Genomic DNA, 12,607 nt, shown 5'->3' with positions numbered 1-12,607 from the left:
GGCAAACAGAAACACCAAAACTACACTCAGGATTTGGAGGCAGATTTATTTTATGTTGATGAGCACTGACTAGGAATCAACTGTTCCTCAAAATGTCAGACTCTGATCTCTGGTAGTCTAGGGCTTATGTGGGATAAGTGAGCAGCATTCTCAGGCTTCAGCCATGTATGGATTGGTCAGCATCCAGAGTGACCGGAAGAGGGCTTTGAGTGTGTTGTCTCTTCAGACTGAATTGTTTGGTCCAAGTAAATTCTCTGGTGGATCTAGAGCTGGATTTCTGAATCTTATAGAGGTAGTTAATATGCACCTGGGTTACATGTGCGTGCAGGACTACCTACAGGTATAGTTGATCTTTTAGCTAAACTTTTGTGGAGCTAGTTATAAGCTGTTTCTGTAGGGTCTTGTTTTATTCTCTCAACTTTTTAGAGCTTGTGGCCTATATGCTGTATGTAATTTTTATTTAATCTTGAATAGTTCTGCCAGTTTTGAGTTATCTCTGCTACAAATGCAGGCCCACTGTCACTGCCAATGGTCAAGAGTAGGCCATCTCTAGGGACAGCAGGACCCTACAAACTTCTGTTGTGTTGGCCAGCCTGAGTAGGTACGGATGAGCACTAAGTCACACCAGGTAGAGGTCAGGGCCAGTGACACAGATACTGAAGCCTGAGCTGACTGCCTGAGTACAGGTTCCAGCACTGCAGACTGAGCTTGCAGAACAAACAGTAAGGGGCAGATCTGGCTCTGATTTTCTGGTAGTACTGTGTAAAGTTTTTCTAGCTGGGGTGGACGTTTCAGTTAATCAGTTCCCTAAAGAGGATCTAGGCCTCTGGATTGAATTATTTTGCATTAGTGGCAGGTTTCCAAACAGCAACAGGAAGCAGTAGCAGGAGAGCTTCGGTCAAAATAGCTTTGTTATAGGCGACCACAGCATATCTAGCCTATCCTAACAGAGCCACTTCCACCTGTAAACAGAGTGCACTCAGCATCTGTCAGGGGGTCCACTTTTAGGTCATGACTTGGTGGGCCCAGCTTGGTGGGCAGATATGTGGCATGCCTGAGAGGTCCACAGTTATTCAGGAGGTCCAGTACAGAATGTGGCACCTGGACAGTTAGGTCTCAGCCTAAGGTAAGCTTTTGAACTTTTATGATCAGAAGGAGAGTGGGTATTAGAGTATGGGGGGCAAAAGGGGAAGTAGCTCTTAGTGACCAGATCCAAATATTTGCACAAGTAAGTCACTGGACACTCCCAGGAGTTGACAGTCTGAGTAAACATCATTGTTTTTGTGAACTCAGGGATCCAGATTCTATAGAAGCCAGCAGCTCCAAGAAATTTGCAGAATTTCTTTCTTGTCATCAGCTTCTGCCAGACATTGCAGCAGAGCTTTTGTGTCTTTCCAACAGGCAGCCTGGGTGTCATTAATCAGAAGTGTAGTGATATTTTGTCTTGGGAAACTAGGAAGATCAGCTGTGAGGGCTTCTTCAAAGAGGAAGAACAAGTTTTTGAACCTCTGGGAGGTTGAGTCCAGGTCAGTTGACTTTTGAGTTCAGAGCTGTGGTCTTTCCATTTACGGCAAAGAGGGGCTGGCTGACAGGAGCCAACTGAAGGCAAAAGAAGGTCCAGGTAAGTGTACCAGCAGGCTGTGGGTGGCAGAAGACTGAGACAAAGCATACACAAGGTAATTACAGTGGCATTGGCAGCTTGGAGATTCTGAACTGGCTTTATAGGCGAGACAGGTGTATTTTAGCATTTTGACAGTCTATTATTTTTTCTCAGGGGACCATGATGGCAAGCGGGAGGGAACAGAGAAACAGGCTGTCTCAGAGAAAAGGTGCTGGTGGCATGGCCAAAGCTGCTGGAGTCTCTGTTGTTACAGTCTCTCTGAAAATAGTGGGAGAGTTTTTAACCCCTTATGGCAAATGAGTCCAAGTGAGCTGTGTCTTATGTCAGGATTTTCCCAGTTGAAGGGGCTTATGGAAGCAACCTGCATCTTTTAAATCTAGGAAGGCATCTTTTAAATCTAGATGTGTAAACCAGGTGGTATTTGGAGGTTACAGACCAAAAAAGTGTATGGGTCAGGAACCGGAGAGTGCAAGGTGATTAACTGTCCATCAGGATCTCAAACTGCTGTGTGGCTGGATGCCTGCTTGTGCTTCTTGTGACATCTGACAGCAATGGGGGTCATGGTGAGGTGGCATGGTTGATGGCCAGGCCTGCAGGCAAGTCTTCGGCTTATGCCTCTGGGAGGAAAGTTTTCAGAATATCAGGATTGTGGTTGTCTGTCTCAGGCTGATGTAGGCATCATCTTTCTTTTGGGGAAAGTTCAGGGTTAGATGAAAAGGAGGTTGACTGACTTGGTGATAGGAATTTATGTTTGGTGAGCTGTCCTCTAAGGCTGCAAGTTCATGCCTGGCAGAAGGGGCAAGAGGCAAGATTCCCAGTTGCCCCAGTGATGGTAACTTTTTCACGGAAGGAACTTTTGAAGGCAGAGAGTTCTGTTTCATTGTCTACCAGGAAAGTCACAGGTTTGCCCCCAACTTTCGCAATGATCATGGGCTCTTGGGGGCCCAATTTGATAGAGCTCAGTCTGTCCTATCTATCCAGGCCTGACAGGACAAAGAGAGGTTCAGGTTGAGGTGAGCCTGCATAGTCAAGTTTTTTTGTGTCTCACAGATGGAGGGGGAATTTACTTTTTAGTGTACATACCGATGGGCTTTTTGTTCCCCCCCTTTGATATCTTTGAGAAGTGTTTGACTGATTTTAGATGTCTAGGTTGGGTGACCTTTGGGAAAGGCCATGGCAACTCATTTGTCAGGGCAGACAGTCCAATCTTTCCTCAGTCAAAATGTAGAACTCAGAAGGAATCACTGACTGTCATCTCAGGTGGGTGTTAGATGACCCCATCTGACCAGGATAAGGGTAGCCATGAAGCAGAAGGCTCAGAGGAAGGGCCTCTATGGCCAAATGCAGGCAATGGCCAGCTGGAACCAGTTCAATTGGCTGGAAGTAGATGCGTTGGGAGTGGGGGTGGGATGGGGTAAAATGACTGGCAGCAGCTGCGGCAGCTGACGAGGGTGCCAAAGCAGAATTCTCAGGAAGACTGCACCTCTTTTTTCCTTTTTTTTCTCCTTGAGATGCAAGGAGCAGTTTGGTTTCATGTTTAACTCCATAAAAGCCCTTTTCCTGAAGTCAGTGACTGTGGGTTTTGACTAATTAATTCTCACCTCTGACTTCCTGTGTGTGTGCTGTGTACCCTTGAGTGATAGCACAACAGACAAAAGGTGGGTGCCTAACAGAGAGAGACCATTCAGATGCCTGCTTGGCCAAGCCCTCATGAGGACTTAGGTGTGACTTAGCTAAGGAGGGTGCGAGGCCTCCATTATGCCATGACAATCACCACGGAACCGCAGATGAGGGCCCAGTCAACCCATATGACCAGTGCTTCCCAGTCTTGGTGCAACAAGAGAGCAGCCCGTGGCTTACACCATTCATTCCACTTACTCACGCATTTGTTCAGCAGGCACTTGGAGGTGAAACATTTTAACCCCCTTCCCTTGAGGGTGGTCCTGACTAACAGGAGTTGATCAGACTCCCCTTTTGCTTGAGCTGAGCAGGACTGACAGACAGACTAACTGGGGTGCCCCCAGTGCTCTTACCAGAATTAGGCAGGCAGGCAGGTAGACAGACAGACTGTGTCTTCCTCCCTTTGTGGTCCAATGTGGGTGGGGAGCTAGGAATCCTCCTCCAGCTCTCCAAGAGGACTTGAGAAATCTTGAGGTTGTGCTTTCTTGTCAGGACCTGCAGAGGTCCTTGTTCCACCTGTGAGGGCCACAACTGGTAACCAAAGAGGTCAGCATGGATGGTCTTCATGGCTGATGCACTGGATGCAACAGCAAACAGAAATACCAAAATAACACCCAAGACTTTGAGGCAGATTTATTTTATGTCAGTGGGCACTGACCAGGAATCAACTACTCCTCAGAATGTCAGACCCTGATCTCTGGTGGTCTAGGACTTATATGGGGTAAGCAAGCAGGAAGTACACATGCAGAATGACTTGTCAACTGGGGATTGGTTCTTACAATATGCATCATAGTGATCAGCTATGCATCACAATGACAGCCTTTTCTAAGAAACAAAAGTAATAGGAACTGGAACTAGAACTATTACCTGGGTAACAAACTGAAGTATTCAGGCTAGGGGTTAGGGGGCTGCATATTCTGCTGCAGTTTTCTTGTCACTTTCTTTCAGGGCTTAAACTATATCCACACTTTCTGATGTGAAATCTGATGTTATTTCAATGGGTTTGCCTTTAGAATGTAGCTAGGTATTTCTGTCTTGCTCTTTTTAACATTCTTGTTCTACACTTTTGGTGTTTTGACTAAGAAATGTTGTAGAGAGGCTCACTTCCAATCTAGCTGGGGTCCTAATGCCCTCTTTGCCTGGACATTCACTCCTTTCCAATAGTTGAGAAATTTTGGTCTATGACTTCACTGGATAGGTTTTCTATGTCCTTAATACAAAGCTTTTCTCTCTCTGATCTGCCATGTATGTGGCTGCTTGATCTCTTCATGGTGTCCCAGAGATCTTATATGCTCTCTTCATTCTCTCTCATTTTCTTTTTTCTGTCGTCTGAATGTACTGTTTTGACAAAGTTGTCCTCATGCTCCAACATTCTTTCTTGTGTTTGATCTAGTTCATTGCTTGGGCTTTCTACTGAGCTATCTTTAATCTAACTGAGTTTTCCATTTCCAGAATTTCTGTTAGATTTTTTTTTTTTAAATCTGCATTTCTTTATTAAAGTACCCTCCTCTTGGACCTTACAGAATACAACTGATGCTAGTATCCCTCACTTCCACAGACTAAGGACTTGGCACAAGGGGCTCCAGGATAATGAATCAGACAGAACCCAAATTCTTACACTATATTGAAACCTGAATTGCTTTATGAGAGATAAGGAAAATAATGTGAAAGACTATGTGCTCAATCTTTCATGCTTGTAAATACCCAGGACTCTTCTAAATATGAAAATAAACATACGTTGGAAAGATTTCAGACAACAAAGCAGAGGCCTCTGGGTGAGGACAGAAATGCCAAAGGGGAGAAAAGAATGCTGCTAACTGCTTTGACCTCCAAATCTCCCTCTGATCCCAACAGGGGCTCTACTTTTCTCAGCTAGGTCTCAGTAGTCCCCCTGCAATCTCCAGAGCTGCCAGAAGATCATAGGAAATAGCCCATCTCAAGTAGGATGGTGTGGAATGGTTTCTTATATTTATTTATTTATTTATTTATTTATTTATACATAGTGGGAATCAAACTCAGGATTTCACACTTAGCAGGCAGGTACTGCACCACTGAGATAAGCCCCTGGCCCCTGTTCTCATTTTTATTGTTTTTTTTTTTTTTTTTTAGTTTTTCTCCGGTACCGGGAACCGAACTCACGACCTTGCGCTTGCCAGGCAGGCGCTTTTGCCGCTGAGCTAAATCCCCAGCCCCTGTTCTCATTTTTAAAACCCATCAAGGCACTCAGTTTGGTCCGTGTATCTAACCCAGTGCAGGACAATGCCCACCAAGGTACCATACCCTGAGAAAGGAGAGTTAAATTCCCAAGGTCAACCAACAGGCTATTTCTGCACCTAAGCCCAATTATGACTTGTGATCTGCTACATTGGAAAGCTCTAACCCTCACTGTTATTGTGCTTAGAAGATGGGGGGGGGCTCTTTTCTAGCATCTTTACCACCCACCACCCACTTAAGTGGGTGAACAGGCCTTGCTTCAGATCCTGTGAACTGATGAAGAGAAATATCTCATTCTGAATAAGGCTAATGAAAAGTCTCAGATCCTTTACCTGAGGCTGGCTGCCAAAGCACTCTAGATGCAACAGAAGCAATAACTGGTGAAACCATGCAGGAATCCCAGTGAAAATGACCACATGATCTGAACTGACCATAGCCAAAAGTATACACTATGAAGACTCAGGTGTGGTATCCAAGCAAAGAGCTTAAATAAAAATAAAACAGCTACAGCAGGGACACTGAAGACACTACTATCTTACTAGAGAAGACTATATCAGACTTCAACCCAGAAGCACCTGAGAATGTACTGATGGTTTATATGACCTTTATGGGACAAAATCCTGATTAAATCAAGTACAATTTTAAAAAGACCTGAAGGAGCCATGGAGATCATCTGTTTTCAGTAGAAAGACAGACTACAAGATCCACAGTGACCAAGAAACTTAAAAATATGCCACCATCTCCATCCAAACAGCCCACAATTCTCTCCCAAAATATTCAAGGCTAGCATTCCAGAGGAATCGGCTTTGCACGGTGGGCCAAGTTTGTGCAGAATGTAGGGCTTCTCAGATAAAGATTTTCTCAAGGGCTATTTGGCTGTATACTCTGACAGTAGAGCATATACTGAGGCCTCAGTATGTCACTGGGTAAGGACAGGACAGGGAACTTGCCTAATATTTTCTTGAGAGATTTTGGCACTGTCTGCTTGGAGAGTGGGGGTAACACCAGGTAAGGGGTGTGGCCTTGTTGGATACAGTATTGATGGGTGACTGTAAATCTTCACTGGGTCACTTTATTACCAGAAAAGCTTATGTCTGTCATAATTAATGATATTCATCAAGTTTGCCAGTTTAGGCAAGATCTGTTAACTCAGGTGGACAGACCATACCTCAGAGGACCAGGATTTGCCAGGCAACCAAAGGGGTGACACAAAGATGCTGACACTATGCCAAAAACAACCCCAAAAGAACAGCTGCCAGTAGTTTTGGAGGCCCAATATGAAGGCCATTCCCTTTTGAGGAGCCACGTGTGAGCTTCATCCAAATGCCCAAGACTACTGGAAACTTTTAAGTATAGTTACAGGCTTCTTTTAATATTTTCTCCACCGTGGTTGAGGGATACCCTATAAGACCAGAAAAGGCCTCAAAAGTGACTTGAGCATTCCCCAAATCAAATTATCCCCAGGTATGGTATACCTCATGTACAGAGGGCTAATAATCATGTCTTTAGCTTGAAATCAATGCCACAGGTAGGTAAAACTGGGTATTCACAAGATTACATGCTGACTGAACAACTCCAGGAACCATAAAACCAAAAAGATAAAGCATACTCTACAAATCACTTTTGCCAAACTATGTGAGGAACCTTGCCTAAAAGGGAAAATGATAATGGCCATTGGCTTTCTCAGCTTAACAGTGGTCCCCAAATGCAGCCCTCATAAGATTACACAGGGGAGAAACATTTGGACCTCTATAAAATGGATGTTTCCCACATTTAGACAATGAAACAAAGATATATAATATAGATAGATGATAACTATCTATATCTATCTATGTATCTGTCTATCTATGTATCTATCTATCTATCCATCATCTATCAGCTTAACTGAATCCTGACCTCCATGCATGAGTTTGCTTCCTGTAGGACACGACTACCCTGAGTGTGCTCTGAATCCTTTGCAACTCTGAGCAAAGTTCCATGAAACGTGGGAAAAAAACCACCAAGTGGAAGACCACCTAATGGAACAATGGATGCCCCATAAGGCTGTAGTCCTAACTACTCATTGTTCTGTCACACTTGTGGGTGTGAAACTGTGCTTTCACCACACTACACTAAAAAGAACACCACAGGAAGGAACGGATGTCCCACAGTTGCCTGATTGAACAGTAACCCCTTATCACTGCAGTAGACAAGCTCTAAGCCACATATATTAAGTAGCATTCATCCTATTCCTGCTATTCTTTACTTTTTCATCCTCTTCTTAACCACAAACCAGATTCACTACTACCTGTTACAGACTGAGAAATCACAGATTTTGAGGCTCATTATCATGCTGACTGCTGGGTGTGAGGAGAGCTCCTTTATCGGGTTAAATAACTTAGGTTTTTTTTTTTGTGTGTGTGTGGTTTTTTTTCTGGTACCGGGAATTGAACTCATGACCTTGTGCTTGCCAGGCAGGCACTGTGCCACTGAACTAAATTCCCAGCCCAACCCTTAGTTATTAAGGGCTGATCAGGCCCACAATCTCCCAAGCGAGTGGATGGCAAACGCTTAAATAAATGAGACAATGGAAATGATGTCAGGGCTCCAGGAGGGACTAACTCTCTTACAGCTTGGATATACTCTGAGTTCAGCCAAAGACTTTTCTGGGCAGCCTGTATTTATTTGGTTTACAAACAAAGGAGGATACTCAAGAAAAGGCGGGAATCTGGGCAGGACTTTTTCAAGTAATACATTATGTTAATTTAGGAGAACTATGTTATCTCCAGGAAGGCCTTCACAGCAGGAGTGAGATGCCTGAAGCTGCAGTCTCCTTGTAGTTAGTTGGGGTGGCAGACAAGGTACCTAAGCTTCAGACAACTCACAAGGAAACATGGAAAGCCAATTGGTTAATATTAAATGCAGCTCAGAGCCACTTCGTAGTGGTCTCCAACACTCCATTTCTCACACACTAGTGAACTGCCTTGCACCATTCAGGAGCCAATCTAATGATATAGTAGAGGCCTTGTACTTGCTTGAGAACCCAACAGAATGCATCTCCCTACTACAAGGAGGAAATTCCTCTTTCCCTTTGCTAAATAGGAGATACCAGGTATGTTCAAAACCAAGGCTGAGGTAAGACAATACATGTTTGAATAACTACTAGAAAAGGTTAACGCTTCACCGAACATGGACTGTTTAGTACACTGTGGATAATGACAACTAAGTGAAAAACAAGTTCACCTGGATTAGACTGCTACCTTATGTTTTGAAAAATTAAATGATTCTCATGCAGGCTTCCCATAAAATGGGTTAGACTCCTCAACAGATGTATAATACACTTGTGATAACTGAGTCTATAGGACTTGGCCTGCAAAACTTCTTTAACATCAGGAGTGTACCATGTGTGATAAGGATGGCTCTGCATTGTGGAAGCCAGAGATGATGGCTTTGCCTTACAAGTGGCTGGATGATGAGCCTGGAGATGCTCATACCTCCTCAGATGGATCATTCCCTATTTGCCAACAGTCTCATGTATCTTGGATTTTTGAAAGACACCATATAAAAAAGCCTATTCACAGTTTTCTACCATAGCTATATTTGTTCCAGGGGCCACCTCCATTGCTGTACAGTTAAAAGTGCAAGCTTTAGCTAAGTATGAAGAGCTGCTTTAAACCAGAGCTATCATTCTATCTCTCTCCTAAATGGCGATGTCAAGCGAATCAGGAAGATGGCCCCTCAGAACCACATGGCCTTATATTTCTTGAATGCTGTTCAATCTGCAGGCTGTCTTCAGATGGAGCTAGTGCTGTCTGAGTAAGTTTTAAGACATATTGCACCCCAGCCTGGAGTACAGTGCACAGGAAGTCACCCCACTGCAGCCTCCAAAACCCCAGTGTGTCCAAGTCCCTGGGACTTAGAAGATGGTTGCAGACCCCTGTGAGAAAGTGAGAAAGGGATGGTAGTGACAGAGCAGAAAAATAGTAGAGAAGAGGTCCCAATGCCCTTGGGATGTACAATCCCCATCTAGTTCCCTGGAGGTCTATGGAGAACTGTCTCCCTTCCTGGCTATGTACTGGGTTCTATAGAGAAACCTACATGGACAGAGCTTTAGAGTCAAAGCTGAGAATCCCAGGTTTCCTGTGTGAGACCCTCCATTCTATGAAACGCCACTATGAGCTCAAACAAACCTCCATATACTGGAGGTTTACCATGATGTACAGGAAGGGTCCAGTGACAGCACAACTGGCTCCGAACAACTGAAGGACAATGGCTCCCAATCTCCCTGATCAATCCAGAAGTTTCCAAGAAAACCTAGTATGAGAAGGTGGCAGACACAACACCAGGGAAGACAGAAGGCTTGAGGAATTTCTCACCCACAACCTATAGTGCCAGGCCATGGAAACACAAGATTCCTTTGCTGCCACATAGGCAGGGGACCTTCTTGCTGCCACACCTCTAAAACTGGGTTATCAAGTCACCACTGAAGACCTAGGCTGGGAGAAGAAGGCAACATTGCAGTGCATCTGTAAATTATTATGGGGTGAGTCCTAGGCTATCCAGGAGAGCAGTAGCACCTCCCTTCCTGCTCCCTCACTGCCTGCCACAGGGACTGTTATTGTGCCTACTGTCCCTATAATGCCCAGCAGGCATGCAGAAAGAAGGACATTCAGGCAAGGGCAGGACCCGAGGACCTGGTTAAGAAGGGTTCACCTTCCCAAAGAACAGACAGATGGGGTGAAGACCCCTGGCAGATAGGCCCTTGGGGTACGCCCTTCCTACTGGGGTCAAGGGGAAGGGCTGAAGGGTAAAGCTTGCTCAGGGAACTACTCACTAGAGCAGTTAAGAAATATGGGGTCCTTGTGTTCCAGAAGCAAAGAGATTAATCCTTGGAGCTGCCAACTCATCCAGAGACGAAATGGCAGAGGAAGAAGGGTGGGTCAGTAGATTGAATAGAATTTGACCCAGGATTGGGGAACTGAAGGGACTTGACCCATGGAAGAGAAGTAATATTAGAGGACCCACTTCAGGATGAAGGTTTAAATGGTCAGAGAGTGCAAAGGTAGACTCGGGCAGCCCAGGGCTCTTCACCATGGAGCCTGTGTATCCTATACCACCACCTTGGGGGCTGATGCCCTTCCATCCACCAATGCAGCCCCGACACAGCTGTCAGCCAGCTGCCATTGCCAAGAATGCAATAAGGCTTCCTATTAAGAGCATCACAACAACATACATAAAGCAAGGTAACAACCCTGGCCTTTGATACATTCTTTTTGAATGAGTTGGGCTTTAATTCTTTTTCACTTGGAAGTTGGCTCCTGACTGCCAGTGCTGTGAAGAACAGGCTCTCAGGAACCTCATTGGTTCTTTTGTGCCTTTGATGAAAGAATTCAGCCAAGACCTACAGGCTGAAGTGTAGGTGGGATTTACTGTAAAGTAGATATAGGGAGAGTTACACCTTTGAGCAAGAAGGCAGGTAGTGCTGGCTTGTATGCATCTGCACCGACTTTGTGTCTGGATATCTTTCTGTGCTGAGAAGAATTACCTCTGAGATTCAGGGAGCTAGGCTGATTATGATGTTTGTGGATATTTTTCTTAGACGTTACACTGGAACTGCAAAATGTCTTCCTGTCCTTTTCAGATGGTAAGTGTTCCCTTAGGGCCCTTAGCCATGTAAGAAACTTATGAAAGGAACTTATGAAAGATAATATTTTATGGTAGGTGTGGTGATTACACACCTGTAATCTCAGCCCTTCAGAGGCTGAGGCAGGAGATTCTCGCAGTGAGCTCAAGGCCACCCTGAGCTACATAGTGAGATCCTGTCTAAAAACAAACAAACAAACAAACTTCTTAAGTTAAACCAGGCCTTTGCCTGAGGCAGGAGGGTGTTTAAAGAAAGTTTCCTTTCCTCAGGACCTTCAGATTATGAGACTGACGCGCTGCCCGCTGCGCCAAGGAGGCGGCGGCTCCTTTCCTGATGTAGTGCTGTATGCCTTGTTCAAGAAATAGAGGCCAATGTCTTGGGTCTGAGACCAAATAAATGATTATAAGTTTATTAGTCACTGAGTTCTTTGTCTTTTTTTTTTTTTTTTAACTTAATAACTGACAAGAATGCTGTTTTGGGCTCCCCTTTGTCCCTCATGCTTGCTAATGTCTGACTAGCTGCATAACACTTTTATGTTAAAACTTTCATGTTTCTCTCTTAGAACTTGAACCTAAAAGAGCAATAGTCTGTGTGTGTGTGTGTGTGTGTGTGTGTGTGTGTGTGTGTGTGTGTATGGTACTCTGGATTGAACGCAGGACTTTTCCACTGAGCTATATTCCCTAGCCCTTTTTATATTTTATTTTGAGACAATGTCTCACTAAATTGCCCAGGCTCAATGTTTTGACCCTTTTGCTTCAGCTTCCCAGAGTGTTAAGATTACAGTCATGTACCAGCACACCCAGCTATGAAAACAAGTTATGCTTTTATCTTTGAGTTTCACACTTAGAAATTTATTATGAGAGGATGTTTTTATGTTAAATTTTTATTGCGGTATCTTTGTCATTTTATATCTTTGTGGCACCTTTGGGTCAATTAAGACTTTGAGGTTGTCCTCAATTTAGGCTGGGAAGCTGAGGAAGGAGAGAATCCTTAGTTGGGGGCCCCTGGTGCTGTTGGAGTTAAATAACATGGGATTAAACCATTCCAAAGTCTGGGGGGATCTAAGCTGTTCACAGGTCCCCAGAAAGCGGGGAGAGATGTGGGGACAGTCTCCTCTACAGAGGCCCTGGGGAAAAATCGAGTGTCTCTGAAGACACTGTCCCAGGGAGGTCCACTGCTCCCCAACTCTGCGCAACAGGGAGCAGCAACGTGGCTGACTCTTGCCTTGGAGAAGAAAGGGGCAGGTTCAATTCAACTCCTGCTGTGGGTACCTGGCAGGGCTCTCTCTCTAGTCTGAGCAGAAGGAGGGTCCCAGATTGTGAAGGTCTCTTTCAGTTGGCCCAGGCCCTTAGTGAATTCCTACAGTGCTGCTGTCGAGCAGCTCCCCCAGCAGCGCCAAGGTCACCACCTCACCCGCTGCCTGGCCCCTAAGGCAGTGCTGCCCCAACTGTCCCAAACCTTCCTTGCCA

The sequence above is a fragment of the Chinchilla lanigera genome, unplaced genomic scaffold, assembly GCF_000276665.1.
Source record: "Chinchilla lanigera isolate Chin_1 unplaced genomic scaffold, ChiLan1.0 scaffold00054, whole genome shotgun sequence".
Classification (NCBI taxonomy): Eukaryota; Metazoa; Chordata; class Mammalia; order Rodentia; family Chinchillidae; genus Chinchilla; species Chinchilla lanigera.
The sequence above is the reverse complement of the archived record's forward strand: the minus strand, read 5'-3'. Positions refer to the sequence as shown.